This window comes from Hemiscyllium ocellatum, chromosome 20, assembly GCF_020745735.1.
Source record: "Hemiscyllium ocellatum isolate sHemOce1 chromosome 20, sHemOce1.pat.X.cur, whole genome shotgun sequence".
Classification (NCBI taxonomy): Eukaryota; Metazoa; Chordata; class Chondrichthyes; order Orectolobiformes; family Hemiscylliidae; genus Hemiscyllium; species Hemiscyllium ocellatum.
In genome coordinates, this window is record NC_083420.1 from 17,035,534 (window position 1) to 17,061,241 (window position 25,708).

Consider the following 25,708-nt stretch of genomic DNA (forward strand, 5'->3'; position numbering starts at 1 on the left):
ATGATTAAAATGGGAATAAGTGTAAACCTTATGATTCAATCTCTGCGCGATTTGAAATATTCTTCTCTCTATGAACTAATGAATACCAGCAAGTCAGGGTGTAATTTCAATATTGTCTGTTCTTGCGAGAATGTGACGAATCTATTTTCAGATGTGCTTTCACAGTCCCAGCCATTTTAGCAGATTCTAAAATAAGAAATGTCATGAACCTTTCAGTTCATTCATTTTAATTTATAAAAACAAATCAGTAAATGGCATCACAACTAATGTTTTTAGGCTGTTTCATTCATTCTCTAAAATCTGAGGTTTTTCTTGACAGAATTTTGGAGATGGCTGAAGCAATGTTATTTCTGGGAGTGTATCTCCCTCACGTGAAATGGTTATTTCAGACTGACTCTTATCTACTGAGACAAACACATACTGTGCTGCAATATTTAGATATTATAAATAAAGTTATAAAAGTTAGACATAAACTTACTCAAAAGAGATGAGGAAAGGTTTTTCTTAAGTCATAAGTTCTTCTGATCTCACATGCACTGCCTGAAAATGTGGTGGAAGCTAATTCCATCATAACTTTTAAAATAGAATTGAATATAGATTCAAAATGAAGCAATAATTGGGAAGAATAAGTTCTGGGCTTTGGAGAAAACAACAATCTGTGAGACTAATTGGATATTTGTTTCAAAGAGCTATCACAAGCAGAATTAGCCTAATTGGCTTTTTCTGTGCTTGTTTCTGTGCTTAAAATCTTATGATTCTCAGCTAAGTGACCTGGGCTTCTAAAGCATATTCCATTAGTGGGTTTGAAGTGCTTTTGGAGAAATTAGATACTTTTGATACCAAAATCATGTGGAAAGATCCTACTCTATAGAGTGTGAGCTGAATACAACATGGTTCAATTTCAGCTACTATAGAGAAAGAAAGTCAGCAAGGGTATTCTGCATGGCTGCAGATATCAGGAGGGATTGGCAGAACCTGAGACAAGGCCAAAGGCTAACTTTTCAGCTACTTATGTGAGACTAGACAGTCTGATAGTAGGAGATGAAGGCACATGAAAACAGATAATAAAATTTGTCCAAAGGGATTTTGCTTTGAGATAAGGGCTAACTCTAAAAGTATGAATGAGCCTAAATATAAAATATCAATGATAAAATTGACTGCGAAATATAGACATTACAACAAGATAACATTGTATAGAGTATTGCGGCAACTTTGATTAATATTTAAAGACCTAATTCCACTGCCTCATTACTTGATTGAATTCAGGCCTTGTCGAGCATCTTGTTTCTATTTATTGATGGTGCATCCTGCAGTGTGATGACTGGATTGCTGTTGCTTCCTCCGCTTCTCACCCACTCTCTTTATCTGTGCACTGATGGATGAATGCTACATCAAGTGCTGCAAAGTTCTTTTCATACTGCTGTGCTTATTACAATTAAGTTTGGACCTTTTTAAGATTTGGTCAATTTTTACTAAAGCTGTTGATTGCCATCCATGCATATTTGCACCATGGATTTTCTTTGCAGCAGGCAATATCAGCCCCTTCCATCTTAATTAGGAACTAGCAAACAGATGGCATGTCCTTTGTCATGGGGTTGGGGAGCGATCACATGTAACCTTCAAGGATACTGTAGAATGCATCATAAGGAACTGACTTTACAGCCAGACAATAAACACTTACATTAAAGATTACTGTGGCATCCAGAAAATAACAAGTACAAAATACCTTAAAATATTCAGTCCACATTTCAATGGATCCTCAGATCCTCACTGCAATTCTTTTGTTATTTTATCAAGCCTCCATTGGTTTTTCAAAAGATACGAGATCATTTCCCTCACTCATGATTTGGAGCTGACAGTGTTGGACTGGGGTGTACAAAGTTAAAAATCACTCAATACTAGATTATAGTCCAACAGGTTTATTTGGAAGCATTAGCTTTTGGAATGCTGCTCCTTCATCAGGTGGTTGTGGAGTATAAGATTGTAGGACACAGAATTCATAGCAAAAGTTTACAGTGTTATGTAACTGAAATTATATATTGAAAAAGACCTGGATTGTTTGTTAAGTCTCTCATCTTTTCGAATGGACATGTTGGTTTCAGTTCTTTCATATGTAAATTCCAGAACTTTCTTAAAGTTACATTCTCAAGCAAACTTTAACAATAGGTGCCATGTTGGCCCAGATAATGCATTGAAGGTGTGAAGTTCCCTGTGTGAGGCTGTCTGTGTCCCAATGTTCAGACTAATTTAATCTAAAAAAGGGATTTACAGAATCTAACATGGATTCATGCAGTTTTTGAACAAAATAAAATGTAAAGCTGTAAGTACAAATGTATACGTGTATGTGGCTGTGTGTGCGCGGAGGGTAAGAGTGTCTATGAGACAGTGTGTGTATGTGTGTGAGTGTAAAGGGGTATAAGTCTGTGAGACGGTGCATATGGGAGTGTACATGTGAGCATATGAGAGAGGGTCTGTGTGAGTGTATGGGTCTGTAAGAGTGTGTGTGTGTAGTGCAGTGGGGTCACGTATAGTGTGACATGAACCCAAATTCCCAGTTGAGGCCATCCACATGGGTACCGAACTTGGCTATCAGTCTCTGCTTGGCCACTTTGTGTTGCTGCCTGTCCTGAAGTCCACCTTGGAGAGTGGTCTCCCAAAGCGCCGAGGTCAAATGTCCTGAACTGCTGAAGTGTTCTCTGACAAGGATACCCTCATAAGAACAGTGTACAATATTCAACTCATTGACTGCCAGTTCCGATGTGCCATAGTGAGAAATTGTAATGACCTCCTCAGGAAACAGACACAAGCTACAACTAACAGGGTATCCTTTGTTGTCCAGTATTTCCCAGGAGCCGAAAAACCACGCCATGTTCTTCACAGCCTAAAACACATTATCAATGAGGATGAGCACCTCGCCAACCCCTTCCCCACGACTCCACTCCTCGCCTTTAAGCAATCACCAAACCTCAAACAGATCATTGTTCGCAACAAACTGCCTGGCTTTCCGGACAACACCACACAACCTTGTCACAGTAGATGCTGCAAGACGTATCAGAGTGTCGACATGGATACCACTATTACACATGGGGACACCTCCCATCATGTACATGGCAGGTACTCATGTGATTCAGCCAACGTTGTCTATCTGATATGCTGCAGGCAAGGATGCCCTGGGGCATGGTACGTTGGTGAGACCAAGTAGAGGATATGGCAACGGATGAATGGACACCACAAATAATCAACAGACAGGAGTGTTCCCTCCCAGTTGGAGAACACTTCAGTGGTCCAGGACATTCCACCTCGGAGCTTCAGGTGACCATCAAAGTGGCCGAGAAGAGGCTGATAGCCAAGTTCGATACCCATGGGGATGGCTTCAACTGGGACCTTGGGTTCATGTCATACTACAGGTGACCCCTCTGCACTACACACACACAGACTGACAGACAGACACACGCACACACAGCACACACATTCCTACAGACCCATACACTCACGCAGACTCTCTCTAATACACAAGCTCTCTCTCATATGCTTGCACATACACTCTCACACGCACCCTTTCAAAGATTTATATCCCTTTACACTCACATTCACACACACACACTCTCACAGACACTCATACACCCCACGCACACACACGTACATTTGTGAGGTAAATTTGTACTTGCAGAATTACATCTTATTTTGCTCAAAAACTCCATAAAACCATATAAGATTCTGTAAATGCATTTTTAAGTGGTGAATTAGTCTGAACATTGGAGCACAGACAGCCTCACACAGGGCACCTCACACCTTCAATACATTATTTGGACCAACATGGCACCTATTGTTAAAGTTCACTTGAGAATGCAATGATTGAACGGTGGAGCAAACTTGATGAACTAAATAGCCTAATTTCCACTCCTATGTCTTATGGTCTTATGGACTTTGTGCTACAATGTGAAATCTTTCTACTTCCTGTTTGTCCACTTCTGTCATTCAAAATGTTTACAAGATGACTTTCAGAATAAAAGTTGCATCCAGTGGTGTACAAATTTTCAACATCAGTCGAAAAATTGTTTTTAATTATACATAAACTGTAGAATGCGGTCAACTTACTCCTCCAAACCCTAGCAGTGTTCTTAAAAGTTTTCCTCTCCTGCATTTTCCATACTTCAAAATAAGTTTGCTGCTTAAACTGTGTTTGTGTGTTGTGATGTGGACTTCTCTAGTGAATAATGTTGTATGAATAAAAGGGTGGTTATGGTAGGGGATTTTATCTTTCCAAACATAGACTGCCATAGTGTTAAGGGTTTAGATGAAGAGGAATTTGTTAAGTATGGATAGGAAAATTTTCTGATTCAGTTTGTGGATGTACTTACTAGAGAAGGTGCAAACGTTGACCTACTCTTGGGAAATAAGGCAGGGCTGAGGTGTCATTGGGGGAGCAGTTTGGGGCCAGTGACCATAATTCTATTAGTTTTAAAGTCATGATGAAAAAGGATAGACCAGATCTAAAGGTTGAAGTTCTAAATTGGAGGAAGGCTAATTTTGACGGTATTAGGCAAGGACTTTCGAAAGCTGATTTGAGGGCAGATGTGCGCAAGTAAAGAGATGGCTGGAAAATGGGAAACCTTCAGAAATGAGATAACAAGAGTCTAGAGACAGTATATTCCTGTTTGGGTGAAAGGAAAGGCTGATAGATGTACGGAATTATGGATGACTAAAGCAATTGAGGGGTTGGTTAAGAAAAAGAAAGAATTCTATGAGAGGTATAAACAAGATAGATCGAATGAATCCTTAGAAGAGTATAAAGGCAGTAGGAGTATACTTAAAAGGGAAATCAGGAGGGCAAAAAGGGGACATGAGATAGCTTTGTCAAATAGGGTGAAGGAGAATTCAAAGGGTTTTTACAAATATATTAAGGACAAAAGGGTAATGAGGGAGAGAATAGGGCCCCTCAAAGATCAGCAAGGCGGCCTTTGTGTGGAGCCGCAGGAGAAGGGGAAGATACTAAACGAGTATTTTGGATCAGTATTTACTGTGCAAAAGGACATGGAAGACATAGAATGCAGGGAAATAGATGGTGACATCTTGAAAGATGTCCATATTACAGAGAGGAAATACTGGATGTCTTGAAACACATAAAAGTGGATAAATCCCCAGGGCCTGATCAGGTATATCCTAGAACTCTGTGGGAAGCTAGGCAAGTGATTCCTGGGCCCCTTGCTGAGATATGTGCATCATCGATAGCCACAGGTGAGGTGCCAGAAGACTGGAGGTTAGCTAATGTTGTGCCACTGTTTAAGAAGGGTGGTAAGGACAAGCCAGGGAATTATAGACCAGTGAGCCTGACATTGATGGTGAGCAAATTATAGAGTCATTGATTCATAGAGATGTACAGCATGGAAACAAACCCTTCAGTCCAAGCTGTCCATGCCGCCCAGATATCCCAACCTAATTTAGTCCCAGCTGCCAGCACCCAGCCCATATCTCTCCAAACCCATCCTATTCATAAGTTGTTGGAGGGAATTCTGAGAGACAGGATTTACAGGATTTGGAAAGGAAAGGACTGATTAGGGATAGTCAACATGGCTTTGTGTGTGGGAAATCATGTCTCTCAAATTTGATTGAGTTTTTTGAAGAAGTAACAAACAGAATTGATTACAGCAGAGCAATGGACGTGATCTATATGGACTTCAATAAGGTGTTCGACAAGGTTCCCCATGGGAGACTGGTTAGCAAGTTTAGATCTCCTGGAATACAGGGAGAACTAGTCATTTGGATACAGAACTGGCTCAAAGGTAGAAGACAGAGGGAGGTGGTGGGGGGTTGTTTTTCAGACTGGAGGCCTGTGACCAGTGGAGTGCCACAAGGATTGGTGCTGGGTCCAATACTTTATATAAATGATTTGGATGTGAGCATAAAAGGTATAGTTAGTAAGTTTGCAGATGACACCAAAATTGGAGGTGTGGTGGACATCAAAGAAGATTACTTCAGATTACAACAGGATCTTGATCAGGTGGGCCAATGGGCTAAGAAGTGGCAGATTGAATTTAATTTAGAAAAATGTGAGGTGCTACATTTTGGGAAAGCAAATCTTAGCAGGACTTATACACTTAATGGTAAGATCCTAGGGAGTGTTGCTGAACAAAGAGACCTCGGAGTGCAGGTTCATAGCTCCTTGAAAGTGGAGTCGCAGGTAGGTAGGATAGTGAAGAAGGCGTTTGGTATGCTTTCCTTTATTGGTCAGAATATTGAGTACAGGAGTTGGGAGGTCATGTTGCAGCTGTACAGGACATTGGTTAGGCCACTTTTGGAATATCATGTGGAATTCTAGTCTCCTTCCTATTGGAAGGATGTTGTGAAACTTGAAAGGGTTCAGAAAAAATTTACAAGGATGTTGCCAAGGTTGGAGGACTTGAGCTATAAGGAGTTGTTGAATAGGTTGGGGCTGTTTTCTCTGGAGCATCAGAGGCTGAGGGGTGACCTTTATAGAGGTTTATAAAATCATGAGGGGCCTGGCTAGGATAAATAGATAAAGTCTCGTCCCTAGGGTGGGGCAGTCCAGAACTAGAGGGCATAGGTTTAGGGCGAGAGGAAAAAGATATAAAAGAGACCTAAAGGGCAACGTTTTCACACAGAGGGTGTATGGAATGAGCTGCCAGAGGAAGTGGTGGAGGCTGGTACAATTGCAACATTTAAAAGGCATCTAGATGGTTATATGAATAGGAAGGATTTGGAGGGATATGGGCCGGGTGCTGGCAGGTGGAATGAGATTATGTTGGGATATATGGTTGGCATGGACGGGATGAACTGAAGGATCTGTTTCCATGCTGTACATCTCTCTGACTCTGTGACTCCAGTGGCCATCTCAACCTGCTAATTATCCTCCAGAAGGTGGGTGATGAGCTGCTGTTTTGACTTGAGGAAGTCCAATGGTGAAGGGGTAAGGTGTCATCGGTACACCCACAATGCTGTTAGGAAGTTCTGGGATTTTGACCCAGCAACAATGAAGGAATGGCAATATAGTAGTTATGATTCCAGTTGATATTAATATTGGAATTAAACCTGGCTTGATAGACCATAAGCTTTAAATTTTGTTTTGTTTAAACTGTGGAGGTCAGTATGTGAATGCATTCACAAGAGGCTGTTGATGTACATTCATGAAAAAAACCATAAAACGTTTTCCTCTATAATTGCTTTCAATAAAACATTGTTGCTTCCTGCTGTATAATTGACTTTCAAATTATAAGTTTTTAACATTAAACTCCAATCAAACCGTCTCAAATTCTTTGGCACAAATCATTACTAAGTAGGTTAGCAGATTATGATCTATTTAAATAGCAACCTCTGCAGAGTTGTTGGACTTCAAAATATTGTAGAAACAATGCTGTACTCCGATCCCTTTTATATGATTAAATATTTATGCTGGCATGAACTTAGTTTTTGTGAAAAGTAACTGACTGGTTGTTCGAATCCCATCTCATCCTCGTGTTTGAAAAAAACACTTCTAATATTGACATCACTGGCATCGACAGTCTGTTTAAATGGCTTGGCATAATTTTGTGCTGTTAAAACCAATGTGGTAAGCAATACAAATTTTCAAGCTGTCAAAGGCAGTGCGACACTCTACTATCTATTTAAATTTCTTGCTTTTTTTAAAAAAACAAATATGTCAAAGGAACACGACAGTGCTGAAATTCAGAAAAGATTCTGATGGAATTTGCTAAAGTGTCTCATTTTGTTCTTATGAGACCATTAAAAAAATGAATAGGAGTAGGCCATGCAGCTGCTTAAACCTACTCCTCCATTCAGTAGGATCATGGCTAATCCAGCATTCCTCATGTCTGTTTCCCTGTCCTTTCCTATATTTGCTGATTCTCCTACAGATCACGAATCTATCTATCTCAGTCTTAAATATATACAAGGAGTTCCTGACTGTTGAAAATCCAAAATAGCCCCTACCTTTGCTTTTCTAGGTATTATGTAGCCTTCTTCCGTAGCATGGGCCAAATAAGTTAATTTTGCTTTAGCAAATTCACTTTTGGCCAAGTTACGATCAAATTGACTTTTTGTAACCAATCAAACATTTATTAAAGTGGTGTAAATGTCCTTCATAATTACCTTTTGTAGATACCTTTCTATCCACCCTTACTGTGCCTCTCATAAACCTACGTATCTTTCTCAGGCTCTCTCTCAACCTCTAATGCTGCAGGGGAAAAAACACCAGCCTCTCCAATCTTTCCTCCTAGCTCAGACCTCCAGACCAGACAACATCCTGGTAAATCAGTTCTGCAGCCTCTCTAGTCCAATTACATTCTTCCTATAAAATGATCATAAGAACAGCAAACGACTTCAGTTGTGACCTAACCAGAGTTTTATAGAGTTCCAGCATAACCTGTCTGATATTATATTCAGTGCCTCACCTAACAGGGGCATATGGACAATTGCCTTCTTAACAACCTTATCTACCTTCCCAATAACCTTAAAGGATCTGTGGATATGTACACCATCTTCCATCTGACCTCAGTATTTTTCAGGCCCTATTATTCACAGTGTAATCTCTTGCTTTACTAGCCCTCACCAAATGCATAAGCCCCCACTTTCAGAGTTGAATTCTGTTTGTCACTGCTTTGCCCATTTGATCAGCCCATCGATATCTTCCTTCAGTTTACAGCTACCCTCTCACTATTTATCATCCTACTAATTTTCATGTCAGCCATAACTACTTGATCACACCCCTGAAATTTAAGTCCAGACAATTAATGTACACCAAGGGCCCCAGCACTGCAGAACACCACTGGAAACAAACTTCCAGTCATAACAAGATCTCTCCTCACCATCAGCCTCTGATTCCTGCTTCTCAGTTAATTCTGGACCCATTGTGCCACTTTGCTTTGGATCCCAGAGGCTCTTACATTCTTGATCAGTTTGCAATAAGGAAACTTATCAGAAGTATTGCTAACATCCATGCAGAACATATCAAATGCATCAGCCTCATCAATAGTCTTTGCTACCTCCTCAAACAAATTGAACCAAATTTGTCAAAAATTATCTAGGAGAAAGTGAGGACTGCAGATTGGAAATCAGAGCTGAAAATGTGTTGCTGGAAAAGCGCAGCAGATCAGGCAGCATCCAAGGAGCAGGAGAATCGATGTTTCGGGCATGAGCCTGAATAAGGGCTCATGCCCGAAACGTCGATTCTCCTGCTCCTTGGATGCTGCCTGACCTGCTGCGCTTTTCCAGCAACACGTTTTCAGCTTGTCAAAAATGACCCACATTTAACAAATTGATGCAAAGTATTTATTTAGGACTGTGACCATGTCTTCTGGGTCTCTTACAGTTTACCTTTGCCTCCCTAAGACCCGTAGTTTTTCTTTAGCTATTCTCTTTCAAAGAAAATGGTTTCCTTTATTCTGCCTGTCAGTGTTTTCTCATGCATTCTGTTTGTGTTTCTGATTTCCTTTTTTTAAGATTCTCCCTCTGTACTTTTAATACTTTTCTCGACTCAGCTATTTTTAACCCTGAGCATTTGGTATGAGTTTTGTTTCCTTGATGCTAACTTTATGTTGCTCAACATTCAAGATTCTCCGATCTTGGTCACTCCTTTTGTTTATACAAGAACATATTTGCCCTGTACTTCTGCTATTTCCACCTTGAATGCCGCCCACTGCTCTGATGCAGTTTTACCTGCAAGTAACTTTTCCTTGTCTGCTTAGGTTAAACCATATCTTATCTTATTAAACTTAGCTGTTCCCTAGTTTAGAGTTTTTATTCCTTATCTATTCGTAATGTTTTTTGGTACTATCCTAAATCTAACTGAGTTACAATCGCTGTCTCCAAAATGCTTCCCTCCTGTTATGCCTTTTACCTGTCAACGAACCATAGGGTTAGAGAATCATTCCTATTTATATTCTGGATTAGTGGTGCTGGAAGAACACAGCAGTTCAGACAGCATCCAAAGTGCAGCGTAATCAATGTTTGGGGCAAAAGCCCTGAAGGGCTTTTGCTTGAAACGTTGATTTTGCTGCACTTTGGATGCTGCCTGAACTGCTGTGCTCTTCCAGCACCACTAATCCAGAATGGGGTTTCCAGCATCTGCAGTCATTGTTTTTACCTCATTCCTATTTATATACCCATCCAGATGCCTTTTAATGGTTGTAATTGTACCAACCTGGACTCATTTCTGAATATTAAGTCCAGTATGGCCCCATACCATGTTAGGCTTTTTACATACCTGCTGAAAATGCAGTTGAAGAATTTTGTTCCCACACTACTTTGAAATAAAACTATCTCAATTAACATTTGGCCCAGTGGTATAATTGCTGGACTGTTAATCCAGAGACCCAGGTAATGTTCTGGGGACCTGGGTTTGAATCCCGCCAAAGCAGATGCTTTTAAATTCAATAAATATTTGGAATTGGGAGTCTAATAATAACCATGAATTCATTGCTGATTATTGGAGAAACCCATCTGATTTACCAATGTCCTTTGGTGAAGGAAACTGCCATGCTTATCTGGTCTGGCCTACATTTGACTCAACCCACAACAAAGTAGTTTAACTCTGCCCCCTGGGCAATAAAAAAAATCATTACTGTGTGGCACCAAGAGTAATCTAGAAGTTACAACCTTTGATGTCCTGCTTTTCAATTTCCTAACTAACTCCCTAAATTCTGCTTGTATGACCTCATTTCTCTCTCTTTCTATGTCATTGATTCAAACATGGAACAATTGCTTTGTTCATCTCCCCCTTCAGAATGCCCTGCATCCTTTTCATTACGTCCTTGACCCTGGCACCCAGGAGGCTGTACCATCCCAGAGTAATTTCAATGGCTGCAGAAATACTTGTTTATTGCCTTCATTAATTTCCTGCAATTTTTGCCCTTTTACACTTCTTCCTCCTCCTATCCCCATGCCCTCCACCCTGTCCCACCACCATCATCCCCACCTGAGCATTCATGACAACACAGTGGTCACGAGGAAAGTAAGGAGCATTCCATCACACCTATGATTGGCTTTGGGGAATCGAGAGGTGAGTTGCACGCGTGTGTGTGTATATATACACTATACTTCCAGACATTGCTGCTGTGTTATGAAAGACTGTAAGAGGCATTACATTCATATTTTAAACATTGTACTCATAATTTAAATAACCACCATCCCTTAATAAACACACAGTACCTGCATATACATCGTCCATGTTCATGCACATACCTATAGTTTTACACTCCAGATACACACATTATGTGCATGCATAGTGTACAGTGCTAGTTCATAAAATGCGTCGTTTTCTCTTTTGATAAAAGTATTTTTATGAACATAACTAATATACGCCAATTTTCACCAATATATTTCTGGAAAAAAACAATTTCAAATATGCAAATAAACTTCAAGAAATACTTTTGAATTTAATGTTTGAAATCCTGCATCACAGTTTTAAATGTCTGTATGTATATTTTTTGTTATGTATTGTGGACATTGAATTCAAAGAAAGGAATATGCTGATATGAGGGATTTACGTAAGAGGTCAGTGATTTCTTTTTTGTTGTCAAGTAAATACCAGCAATTATAATTGCCTGATGTGAATCTATTTGTACTTGCATAAGTCCCATGGAAAATTATGGGAAATGACCTCAAGACTGAAGAAAATTACACATGGAAGACGAATACACTTTGAATAATGTCTCAGGGGATTCTGAACCGTAAGCAATTTGCCATGGGAAAATCATCCATGTTCTTAAAATAAAATCCTGGTATTCAAGTGCACTGTGCACCCAGCAGGTTCTAACATGCCAACAGAGTAAACAATGTTTATTTACAGCATATTTACAAGCTCTGTAATTTTACCAGGAAAAAGTTAAGTTAGTAATTTTAAATATTTAATAGTTTCTGTGCAATGACCACTTATATTTGTAAAAAAAAATCTTTAAGCAAGGAAATTGTTCCCTCAGCTTCAGAACTGTGTATCCAGACAAAAATAGAGACTCCACCAAAGAATGAGGAAATGATCAATGAAGGATTGTGAGGTGAGCGTTTTTAAGGAGTGAATTTCACATGGGCTGCACCATTTAAGGTATAATTGCTTGTGAAGAGCAAATGGAATGAGAATGTGCAAGGCTGGAAGAAGTAACAAAGGTAGGGAAGAGCAAGACCATGCAGAGATTCAAATACAAAATTTGGATTTTAAATTGCGGATGGAGAACAAATTTAGGGCAACAGAAGCGTGAGAAATGTGTGAGTAAGGCCTGGTACAAGATATATTAAAGCAGCATAGCTTTGGGAGATGTAACATTTGCAGAGGAAATTATTTGAGAAAGCATTGGAGTAATTGATTATGAGATGACAAAGCCATGGATGAAGGGCTGGTGGATTGAGGCATGGTGGATATGGGTAGTCTTTTCAATAGAGCAGATGTGGGTCTGGAAGCTCTATTCAAGATTGAATAGTCTGCTGAGATTGTGAACAATCTAATCAAACCAGTGACAGTGACATTTGAGGGATGTAGTCATTGCCAAGGAAGCAGAGTCTGTCACTGTTGCCAAAGTTAATGACTTTAGTCCTCCAAATGTTTGAGGAAATGTTGCTCCTCTGCAAGCATTCTGTTGACACCGAGAGTAAAGAGATTAAAAAAGATAGAGGAGTTGTGTGGCAGGTAAATCTATCTTTATGGATAATGTTGCAAAGGGATTCATATAGATGGAGGAGGTGAGGGCAATAAACAAAGCCTTGAGGGAATTCAAAGACAATATTTGATGCATAGGTAGAAAATCCATTGCTGGAGATACTGGCATTACATTTGAGAGGTGAAACTGCCTCCATCTTGTTATAACCACCAATGTGCTTGTTAGCTTCTGATTGTTCACCATGTTTTCCAGGCAATGAATAAACAATAAAATTTAATGTAAATCAATATCAACTTGAAATGATTTAACATTAGGTGACAGCCTCTCCATCATTGACAGAACTACATTTTAATGGTTAAATAGTACTTTGCAGTCCTTGTCCATTTAGGATTACAATAGTATGCTGTTAAAGCCCAATCACTTGCTTGGCACAGAGGAAGCATACCAAGCATGTCATGCAGTATTCAGAGGTGCACCCTTCTGATAGTTCACGCTGACTATAGAATGGATGATAATGCAATTGGATCTGGACTGTTGAGCTGCTCTGAGAAAAGCTATGTACAGTATGTGTGCAATGACCTTGTATTTTATCAACTGTAGATTACTAACTGAACTAGAGAATCTATCCATACTTAGTTTGGCTTATAGCATAGTGAAGATCATAGGAATTCTTTCTGGTATCCTGGCCAATATTTGCCCTCCAATTTTTTTTCATTGCTGTTTGTAAAAGCTTATTATTGCCTATGTTACTGCATTTAAGAGGATTTCTGCACATCTGAGGTTATGAAAAAAATAAAAAGACCATAAGATTTGGGGCAGAATTAGGCATTCAGCCCATCGAGTTAGCTCCACCGTTCGATCATAGCTGATATGTTTCTCGATCTTATTTTCCTGCCTTATCCCTGTAACCCTTGATCTCCTTATCAAACACGAACCTATCTGTGTTAAAGTTTTGGGTCCGGTTACCCTTCCTCAGAACTCAGTTCTGAGAAAGAGTCACCAGATCTGAAACATTAACTCTAATTTCTCTTCACAGAAGCTATCAAACCTGCTGAGCTTTTCCAGCAATATCTATTTTTGATTCTGATTTGTAGCATCCTCAGTTCTTTTGCTTTTTTAAGAACCTATCTGTACCTGACAAATACAAATAATGCGTTCCACATATTACCCACTCACTGTCCAAAGAAATTCTTCCTCATCTCAGTTCTAAAAGGTCTTCACTTCACTGCAATTGTGCCATCAGGTTCTAGCCTCTCCTTCTAGTGGAAATATCATCTCCAAACCACTCTATCTAGGCCTGTCAGTATTCTATAAGTTTCAATCAGATACCCCCGATCCTTCTAAATTCCATTGAGTACAGACACAGAATCCTCAACCACTCCTCATATGATAAACCGTTCATGCTGTGTCATTCTTGTGAAGTTGCTTTGGACTATCTCCAAGGTAAGCACATGCTTCCTTAGATCTGGGCCCAAAATTGCTCACAATATTCCAAATGCTATCCGAGCAGAGCCTTATATAGCCTCAGCAGTATATCCCTGCTCTTATATTTTACCACTTTTGAATTGTATTTGCCTTCCTAACTGCCAACTGAACCTGCATGTTAATCTTGGAAGAATCCTGCACTAGGAAATCTGAGTAATTTTATGCTTCAAATTTCCAAAGCACTTTACCATTTAGAAAATAGTCTATGCTTCTATATTTCCCAGCAAAGTACTTAACCTCACACTTTTCCACTTTGTATTCCATCTGCCACACCTTTGCCCACTTTCCTAGCCTGTCAAAGTACTTCTGCTTCCTCAACATTACCTGTCACTCCACCTATCTTTGTGTCATCTACAAACTTAGCAACAAACCCCTGAGTTCCTTTGTCCATATCAGAAGTGTATAATGTGAATAGTTGTGGTCGTAACATGGACCTCTGCGGAACTCCACTAGTCACTGGTCAAGACCCTTTTGTCCCTACTCACTTCTTCCTGCCAGTCAGCTAATCCTTTATCCATGCCAGCATCTTGCCCCTAACACCATGGACTCTTATACTATATAGCAGACTCCTATGCGGCATTTTGTCAAAGGCCTTTCTGAAATGCAAGTAGATCACGTCCACTGGTTCTCCTTTGACTAACCTGCTCATTATATCCTCAAAGAATTCTAACAGGTTTGTCAGGCATGATCTCCCATCATCAAAGCCATGCTGACCCAGATGTATTTTACCATGAACTTCCAAAAACTCCACAATCTTAACTTAATAATGGACTTTAGTATCTTAACAACAACCAAGGTCAGGACTCTGCCTGACTCCACTGATTCCTGAGAGATCATCACCAATGCCTTACAAACGTCTCAGCAATCTCCTGCAGAACTCTAGGGTGTAATCTACCTGGTCCAGGTGATTTATCCACCTTCAAGACCTTTCAGCTTCTCTAGCATCTCCTTCTTAGTGATGGCCACTACACTCAGTTCTGGCCCTGACTGTCTTGAAGTTCTGGTATCCTGCTAGTGTCTTCCACTGTGAAGACTAATGCAAAGTACCTCTTCAGTTCCTCAGCCATTTCTTTGTTCCCTAAACTGAATCTTAACACTATTGTGTTGTTCTGGCAGTCCACTCTTGCCCCTTTTTTATCTTGTCGATATCTAAAAACACTTGAAATCATCATTTATATTATTAGCTCGCTTACTCTCGTATTTCATCTTCTCCCCCCTTATTGCACTTCTAATTATACTCTGCTAGTTTTTAAAGACTTCTTAATCCTCTGGATTCCCACTAATCTTCACCACATTGCATATTTTATCGTTTTATTGTTTTGCTTTTATGCTGTCCCCGGCTTCCCTTATCAGCTATGGTTGCCTCATCTTCCCCTTAGAATAAATCTTTATCGTTGGGATGAATTTCTGCGCTGTCTCATAGAAACCCTTGCCATTGCTGCTCCACTGCCTTCCCGGCTAGGCTCCCCTCCAATCAAATCTGGCCAACTCCTCCCTCATGTCTTTGTAGTTACTTTTCTCAGGTATAATGCCTTTACATCTGATTCCAGCTTATCCTCAAACTGCAAGGTGAATTCTGTCTTATAATGGTCATTGTCATTCACTTTCAACCCCCAATCAAGTTTGCCTCATTACACATCATAACATCCATTGCCTTGTACCTCGTTGGCTCTACCACAAGCTGCTCCAAAAGCAGTCTCGCAGACATTCTATGAATTCCTTGTCTTGAAATTGGCTACCAACCTGATTTTTCCAGTCCACACTGCTTATTTGATGTCCCCCACAATTATTGTAATAATGCCTTTCTACCTGCCTAATTTATTTTCTTCCCCACAGTCTGACTACTGCTGGGAGGCCTATACACAACTCCCAACAAGGTCTTTTTTCTTTTGAGTTTCCTCAACTCTACTCACATGGATTCTATACCATAAATTCTATGTCACATCTTGCAAACCCTCTGCCCATCTGCCTATCCTTGAAGGGCTTGTGCCCGAAACGTCGAATTTCCTGTTCCTTGGATGCTGCCTGACCTGCTGCGCTTTAACCAGCAACACATTTTCAGCTCAGTATCCTTTCGATAGGACATGTATCCTTGAATGTTTCTTCCCCAGCCCTGACTCACTTCCAGCCACATCTCTGTGATACCCACAACATCATACCTACCAATTTTTATCTGCGCTACAAGCTCACTTATCGTGTTTTGTGTACTGTATGCATTTATGTACAACACCCCCAGTGCATCAACCACCCCCTTTCTCATTGTTGTCCCCTTACCTTTTGTGTAAAAAATGAGGTCTGCAGATGCTGGAGATCACAGCTGCAAATGTGTTGCTGGTCAAAGCACAGCAGGTTAGGCAGCATCTCAGGAATAGAGAATTCGACGTTTCGAGCATAAGCCCTTCATCAGGAATAAGAGAGAGAGAGCCAAGCCGGCTGAGATAAAAGGTAGGGAGGAGGGACTAGGGGGAGGGGCGATGGAGGTGGGATAGGTGGAAGGAGGTCAAGGTGAGGGTGATAGGCCGGAGTGGGGTGGGGGCGGAGAGGTCAGGAAGAGGATTGCAGGTTAGGAGGGCGGTGCTGAGTTGAGGGAACCGACTGAGACAAGGTGGGGGGAGGGGAAATGAGGAAGCTGGAGAAATCTGAATTCATACCTTGTGGTTGGAGGGTTCCCAGGCGGAAGATGAGGCGCTCCTCCTCCAGCCGTCGTGTAGTTGTGTTCTGCCGGTGGAGGAGTCCAAGGACCTGCATGTCCTCGGTGGAGTGGGAGGGGGAGTTAAAGTGTTGAGCCACGGGGTGATTGGGTTGGTTGGTTCGGGCGGCCCAGAGGTGTTCTCTGAAGCGTTCCGCAAGTAAGCGGCCTGTCTCACCAATATAGAGGAGGCCACATCGGGTGCAGCGGATGCAATAGATGATGTGTGTGGAGGTACAGGTGAACTTGTGGCGGATATGGAAGGATCCCTTGGGGCCTTGGAGGGAAGTGAGTGTGGAGGTGTGGGCGCAAGTTTTACATTTCCTGCGGTTGCAGGGGAAGGTGCCGGGGGTGGAGGTTGGGTTGGTGGGGGGTGTGGATCTGACAAGGGAGTCACGAAGGGAGTGGTCCTTGCGGAACGCTGATAGGGGAGGGGAGGGAAATATATCCTTGGTGGTGGGGTCCGTTTGGAGGTGGCGGAAATGGCGGCGGATAATACGTTGTATGCGCAGGTTGGTGGGGTGGTAGGTGAGAACCAGTGGGGTTCTGTCTTGGTGGCGGTTGGAGGAGCGGGGCTCAAGGGCGGAGGAGCGGGAAGTGGAGGAGATGCGGTGGAGGGCATCGTCGATCACGTCTGGGGGGAATCTGCGGTCCTTGAAGAAGGAGGCCATCTGGGTTGTGCGGTGTTGGAATTGGTCCTCCTGGGAGCAGATGCGGCGGAGACGAAGGAATTGGGAATATGGGATGGCGTTTTTACAGGGGGCAGGGTGGGAGGAGGTGTAGTCCAGGTAGCTGTGGGAGTCAGTCGGTTTATAATAGATGTCTGTGTTGAGTCGGTCGCCCGAGATAGAAATGGAAAGGTCTAGGAAGGGGAGGGAGGAGTCTGAGACAGTCCAGGTGAATTTCAGGTCCCCCACTCCGGCCTATCACCCTCACCTTGACCTCCTTCCACCTATCCCACCTCCATCGCCCCTCCCCCTAGTCCCTCCTCCCTACCTTTTATCTCAGCCGGCTTGGCTCTCTCTCTCTTATTCCTGACGAACCCTTACCTTTTGTGCCTGAAGTTAGATTCCTGATCCTTTCCTTACACTCTGTCATATTACTTGTTCTGGAAACTTTAATAACCTCTGCTGAGCCCCCAACCCACACTCTTTAACTTTTTCCATAATTTTCCATGCAACTGCATCTGCACCCTACCTCACTATTTAGTTTAAAGCTCTATCCACAGACATAGTTCTTTAATTTGCCAGGACTCTGGCCCCAGTATGATTCAGGAGGAGCACTGTCCCATTGAAAAAGCTCTTTTCTTCTCCAGTACTGATGCCAATGCCCCATGAATTTGAAACAAAAACCGAAATTGCTGGAAAAGCTCTACAGGTCTAGCAGCATCTGTGGAGACAAATCAGAGTTAGTGTTTCGCATTAGTGACCCTTCCTCAGAACAATTTTTTTTTATAGAGAAGATTGGGTTGGAGGAGAGATTAAGGACTAAAGGATAGGTGGAGATAGAGCCCAAGGAGAGAGAAGAACAGTTAGACAAACTAAGGAGATGATAATGATTAGGAGAATGGATAACTACTAATGGAGACTATTAGTGGCTAACAACGGGTTATAATACCAGACCATGTGATAACAAGGCCTGGTGTTTGGGGGTTGGGGGTTGGGGTAAGAACATGGGAGAAAGTGCCTCAAGCCCTTAAATTGTTGAACTCCATACTGCATCTAGAAGGCTGTTGAGGATCCATGTGGAAAATGAGGTGCTGTCATATAGCTTGTGCTGAGCTTCGCTGGAGCACTGCAGCATACCTGAGGCAGACATATTGGCAAGAGAACGAGGTGGTGTGTTAAAGTGGCAGGCAACTGGAAGCTCAAGGTCTTTTTTGCAGACAGAACATAGGTGTTCTGTGAAGCAGTCCCACAGTCTATGCTTCATTTCCCCAATGGAGAGGAGACCAGACTTTGAGCAGTGAATGCAGTAGATTAGATTGAATGAAGTGCAGAGAGAGCGCTGCTTCACCTGGAAGGTGTGTTTGGGCTCTTGGATACTGAGGAGGGGGGAAGTAAGCGTGCAGATATTATATCTGCTTTTGCAGGGGAAGGTGCTATGTGGTTGTGCAGGAATGTTGGGAGTGAAGGAGGAATGGACCAGGGTGTCCCAGAGGGAACGGTCTTTGCAGAAGGTTCACAAGGGAGGGGAGAGGAATATATGGCCGGTGGTGGCATCCTGCTGGAGGTGGTGGAAATAGCAGCTAATGATCCTCTGGCTGTTGATGCTGGTGTGAAAGTAAGTGAGGACAAGACGTTCCTACCACTGTTGTGGGAGGGAAGAGAGGGAGTGAGGGTTGAAGTGTGGGACATAGGTTGGACCTGGCTGAAGGCCTTGTCAACTATGGTGCTGGGGAATCTTCAGTTCAGGAAGAAGGTGGACATTTTGGAAGCTCCCTTGTCGAATTTGGCATTATCAGAACAAATGCGACTTAGACAGAAGAACTGTGAGAATGGAGTAAAGTCTTTACAGGAGGCAGAGTTTGAAGATGTATAGTCAAGTTAATTGTGGGAATCGGTGGGTATATAGTGGATAACCCTAGATATGGAAACAGAGATATAGAGGAAAGGAAGGGATGAGTCAGAGATGGACCAGGTGAAGGTGAGAGTGGGGTTGAAATTAAAAACAAAATTGTTAAACTTTTCCAATTCCAGATGAGAGTATGAAGCAGCACTGATGATATCTCCAATGCACCAAATTTAGAATTGTGGATGGGATCTGGAATAGGACTGGAACAAGCAATGTTCCATGTACCCCACAGAGAGACAGGCATAATTGGGGTCCATGTGGATACCCATGGCCACCCCTCTGTCCTGAAGAAAGTGAGAGGAATTAGAATACAAGTTGTTCAAGATGAGGACAAGCTCAGCTAGGCAGAGGTGGTGTATGCAAACAGTAAGGCCATTCTTTCCCAGGAGGAAGTGGAGAGCCCTGAGACTATCCTGATGGAGAATGAACGTGTAAAAAGATTGCATGCTCATGGTGAAAACGAGGCAGCTGGAGGCTGCAAATTGGAAATTCTGAAACTGATGTAAAACATCGAGGAATCATGATGTAAGTGAGAAAGGACTGGACAAGGGGAGAAAAAAAATCAAGTTGAGGTAGGAAGAGATGGGTTCTGTGGGGCAGGCAGAAACAAGGGGCTACCCAGACAGTCCTGTTTGTGAAGGGAGGTAACACTGAGCTGTGCAGGGTTGGGAGACTGAGAGTTTGGCCAGAGTCAGAGGTCACATGACACTAGCTTATAGTCCAACAGGTTCAATTGAAATCATAGGTTTTCAGAGCACTACTCCTTCAAGTGAATCTCAAACCTGTTAGATAAGTTGAGGCTCTTTCAGCACTACCTCTTAGATCAATCTACTTTCCTTGCTGCTCTAAACCATGAAAACATGTGGCTTTATTTTCTTTAAGTCTCTTGGATCCCACCTTTTGTCTATTTTGAAAATAAATAATTATTGGTTCCTCATGAGACCATAACATAATTTGGTTAAAAATCACACAACACCAGGTTATAGTCCAACAGGTTTAATTGGAAGCACACTAACTTTCGGAGTGACGCTCCTTCATCAGGTGAAGGAGCGTCACTCCGAAAGCTAATGTGCTTCCAATTAAACCTGTTGGACTATAACCTGGTGTTGTGTGACTTTTAACTTTGTACACCCCAGTCCAACACCGGCATCTCCAAATCATGACATAATTTGGTGGTTTTGTCTAGAATCATAATGTAAAGTTGTGGTCAAGTCTGGAATCATAATATTTACTGAGAATTTATAGATGTTCAGCAAAACTACCCTGCTTTTGTACTCAGTTATGAAGCCCAAGATTCCAGATGCTTTATTAACTGCTTTCTCATTATGTCCTGCCATTTTAAGAATATATGCACACAGACAGCTCCTGTGTTGCTATGTGCTCTTTGTAGGTGTTTATACTGCCTACACTGGTTGAAAATGTGTAGTTCATAGCATTTACACACTTTGCATAGATGAGCACAATGGCAAGAAACACAAAGTAATCATAAATTTCCAAATGAACAAAAAATAATTAGTGGACATGGACCACATGGACCCCAATTATGCCTGTCTCTCTGTGGGGTACATGGAACATTGCTTGTTCCAGTCCTATTCCAGACCCCATCCACAATTTTAATTCTATACAAAATAAAATCTTCCATTGTCAGAAACCTGTTTGGAAACTACATGAAGTATTTTTTAAGGTTGTGGTGAAGTACAGCATGTTCACTACTTCCTGCGATAGCAAAGATAAATAGTGTTATTACAATAGTACTTGAGAAAATCGATCAGTCATAGTTCATTACTTTATCTAGCTGATCCCTTCCTTCTGTAAGCAGAAGTATTGGCGTGTGAGTTCTTGATACTCTTCCAATTAATGATACATCTTTTTAATCTGTCAGAGTGCAATAGTTACATTTCACAAATCACAGTGTACTTTTTCTATCACTGTCCAGCAAATTTGTTTCTAGCTAAAAAGAAGCAATATTTCAGGCATTTCATCATGTCTAATTGGAGACGTAGTTGCTGCCAACCTTGTAATAATACAACCAAGGCGGTCCATTCCAAATTGGCAATCTGTCACTGGGGGATGTCAGTATTCTATTTGACCAAAACACAAATAAAATACTGTGGATGCTGGAAATCTGAAATAAAAGCCAAAGTGGTGGGAATACTCAGCAAGTCTGTCAAGTTACTATTCCAAGTTGAAGACAACTCTCATCCAGAATGGAAGAAGAATAGAAATGTGATGGGTTTTATGCGAAGGTAGAGGAAGTGAAAGATCAAGAGGGAAATTTAGTATAGGTCTGAAAGCAAAAACAAGATTTAGGCCAGCATGTGGCAAAAAATAGAGTTGATGGTCTAAAATTGTTGACCTCAATGTTGAGTTCAATCAAAAGGCTGTATATTCAGATCATTGTTCTTCAGTCTATGGCTCACCTCCTTTTAAGTCATTGGTGCTAACTTCTGCATTATTGAGATGATATTATTTGATTTGCAACCACCAGTGGCATGATGAAATTTGCCATTGACTAACAATTGACATCACAGCACATACATGTAATGCAAATGGATAAAGAAATGATTGCAAAGGAAATGTAGTTGGAGTTTGCAAATGAAATTTCATGTACTTGTGTCTTCACTGTCCTAGCATCAAGCAGACGTGGATCCTGCACTTTTGCCCATCAAACCGACACTGACTCCACTCACCTTGGGCATAGTCTCAGCAATTATCGTTTATGCAAATTATGCAATTTACGTTTTGCATCTAAAGAACAAGTATCATGGAACAGAATTATACAACCCCAAATTATGGAAACAGGCCATTCAGCTCAACAAGTCCACACCGATCGTCCAAAAAGCATCCTAACCAGATCGATCATACTACCCCATCCCTGTAACCCTGCATTTCCTGTGGTTAATGCAGATAGCCCACATATACCTTAATACTGTGGACAATTTAGCATGGCCAGTCCAGCTAACTTGCACATCTTTGGACAGTTGGAGGAAACCAGAGTACTCAGTGGAAGCCTGACACAGGGAGAATGTGCAAATTCCACACAGACAGGCGCCCAAGGTTGGAATCGAACGTGGGTTCCTGGCACTGTGAGGCGGCAGTGCTACCACTGAGCCACTGTGCCACCCTAAAGTCATGGCAGGAATGCAGCATATTATGGACGCTATCAGCACCAGACTCTGACTAGTAACCAGGTACCCGCCCCATTGAGTCTCTTTCTCCCCAATTACCTGACAGCCCATTTCCACACATTCACCCTCCACCACTGGCCCCATTGGAGTCCCACCACATTGAACATAATGTCTCCCTGTCCTTTAACACATGACATTGAATCTTAACAATGCACACCCTGCACCACAGTGGTGGTCACTGCCAGTAACCCCCATTCCTGATGCACTGGAGTTTAGAAGAGTGCGTTTGTTTGCATAAAAATCTATAAATCTTTAAAAGGACTACATAGCATAGCCACAGGAAGAATGTTCCCAATGACTACAGAGTCCACAACCAAGGGTCACAGACGAAGGATACTGTGTAAGCCATTTAGTACTGAGATGAAGAGAGATTTTTTCACCCAGAGTGGTGAGCTTGTAGAATTCACTGCCACAAAAGTTGTTAAAGCCAAAACATTGAATATTTTCAAGAAGGAGATAGCTAAACTTTTTATGGCTAAAGCGATCAAAGAATATTGGGAGAAAGTGGGAATAGGATACTGAGTTGGATGTATAATGGAGAAGATGCAGGATCAGTTCATTCCAAAAAGGAAGAAAGATCCTAAAAGGAGGCAGGGTGACTGAGGCTGACGAGGGAAGTTAAGAAACATATAAAGAAAAAAGAGAAAAAATATAACACATAAGTGGGAAAATGGAGGACTGGGAAGCTTTTAAAGAACAACAGAGGATAACTAAGAAGGAAATATGCAGAGAAAAAATTAGGTATGAAGGTAAACTGGCCAAAAATATAAAGGAGGATAGTAAAAACTTTATGGTTAATCCTGTCTCTCAATACTGATTCTAATAATTTGTCCATCACTGAGGTCAGACTGACTGGTCTATAATTATTTGGGCTGGTCCTTCATACCTTATTTAATAATGGAACAGTATTTTCAGACTTCCAATCCTCTGGTACTTTTCCTGTATCTGGGGATGATTGGCAAATGTGCTATATCTCCAACATGTATAGTATTCTTCTTATTTTACCTTTCTATCCTCTGACAGTTCTGAAGAAGAGCCAAATTTAACTCAAAATGTTAACTGTTCCTATACCCATGGACACTGGAGATTTAATGAATATTTCCAGCATTGTATTTTTATTACAATTAAGCCTGATCCTGTCCTCTTCCAATACTCACACTAAACTCTTCCTTCTGGTGATCATTAGATAACAATTAGGATTAAAGAAGAGCAGAATGTTCTCCGCTCAAAGTGATGGAGCAGGTGTAGGAAACATGTGTATTAAAGCAGGTTGGCACTGGAGAAACACCTGCCACTGGAAAAATACCTGCATCCATCTCGCTACTTTAATCACGTTCTGCATAAGAAAGTTCACAGGTGTCTTTCACAATATGCCACCAACTAAGGTCCTTAAGTGGTCAGTTATCAACCATTAAAATGCCTCAAATTGCCACTGGTCTGATCACCTGCCTTCCTGGCAAATTAGAAAAATAACTGCTTTCCTGATAGGGAGTCCAGGGCACCCTGCCTGCCATGCTAAGGGTAGGCCCTCATTTACCCCAATCTGGGGGCAATTGAGAGGACAGTTTGTGGAGGAGGGGTAGCGACTGAAAGCCACAACCCCACCTTTGTGTCTGAAACTCCAACCCTCTCCATGATCCCCATAAACAAATCCCCCTTCCCATACACATGCACACACAAAACACTCTCCTTCTTGCTGATGCAGAACTTCATGTGTGGTCAACCTTGTTCTCTAGTAATACTCTCGAGCTTCCACTGGCCAGAACTTTCGTGTGGAGCAGAATTGCAGCTGCTAAATCTCCTGATGAGACAAGAAGCTTATCGGACATTACTTAACTACCTAAACAGTGCTGAATCTGGCAAGCTTTCTCACTGGTATAGGCTGGATTTAATCACCATTAAAGACACCAATGTTCACACAGTACATTTTACATTAAACCTCAGCATCTATTTTTTATCTGTCTCATGTTGTCCCAGAATCACTTAGTTATATTTTCTAGTTGCAATGCTTTCTGGTTAGATGTCAAATAATTTTATATGTTTAATTCTGAGTGCTACGATGTCGGAAGACATTAAAATGTTTAAGAGGGGAAAGAGAAAATTCAAATTGTGGCATCAGGAATGGGGAACTGCGGTTATATCAAAAACTAGAGAAGATGATATTGTTTTCCTGAAACAGTGAAGGGGAGATTTGGTAGCAGTGTATTTGTCATTTACTCTGTTGTTTGCATCTAAGAGTTTGGGTTCAAGATTAATCAAGGAGAAGGCAAAGTCAAGAACAGTCTTCAGGCTTTGATTTCTTTAGAATACTGTTTATTGCAAATTAACACTAATATTTATGTTACATAATAATCTGAGATATTCCCTGTTCTAATCTTGCAGTTATTAAAAGTCTATTCTCTACATGTGCTTCTGTCTATCATTCTCATACTATCCTCTTCCAATCAGTTTACTCTGTTGAAACTGTGCTCTTTATACTGAATGGAGAGCAACTCTGTGACATCATTGCAAGATTCCTCCAGGGTCCAAATGTCATTACGTAAGAGTGTTCAAAATTGAGGATAGATGGAGAAAAACTCTTTCCATGAACAGCAAGATCAGTAATCTGAGGACACTGACTTAAAATAATTGGCAAGAAATAAACTAGAGGAAGTTGAGAATTCTTTCAGTGAATTATTATGAGCTAGAATGAACTGTTTTGAAGGATGGTAGAAACAAATTCAATACTGACTTTCAGTGGGAAACTGAATTTGCTGAAAATATATGCAGGGCTATGAGGAAAAATAAGGCAAGTAGAACTAATTGTCATCTGTTCAGAGAATGAAACAAATGGCCTCCTACTATGCTGCATCATTCTGTGATTCTATCTGTATGAGTCAGTACCATCATGAGGACCCCTGCAGTCATTTTTATTACAGCTCCTATTTTAAATTGAAATTAACTTTGAATCAGCTTTGAAGCTCTTTTAGCTGTATTGCAAACACTGAAAAACTATTAACCTTATAACTGACTTGTAACAAATACTTTAGAATATACATTAAATGTTCAATTTTTATGAATACCAATTTATTTACTTTTTGCAAATTATGCATGAATGGTCAGTCTGCAGTGATTAACTGGTACTATTTTTAATCTAATAGTCATTCCTCATTAGAAATGATATTGCT

At 41.2% G+C, this 25,708-nt stretch overlaps 1 long non-coding RNA gene across 1 annotated transcript in view; it reads left to right on the plus strand.

Annotated features, from left to right (window-relative positions):
- Positions 1-11,950: 11,950 nt before the first annotated feature.
- The window catches only part of LOC132825304 (uncharacterized), a 45,141-nt gene continuing 31,383 nt past the window's right edge, over positions 11,951-25,708 (plus strand). The window contains exon 1 of the long non-coding RNA XR_009645771.1: positions 11,951-12,008. This is a non-coding gene — a long non-coding RNA (uncharacterized LOC132825304). The remainder of the gene's footprint in view (positions 12,009-25,708) is intronic.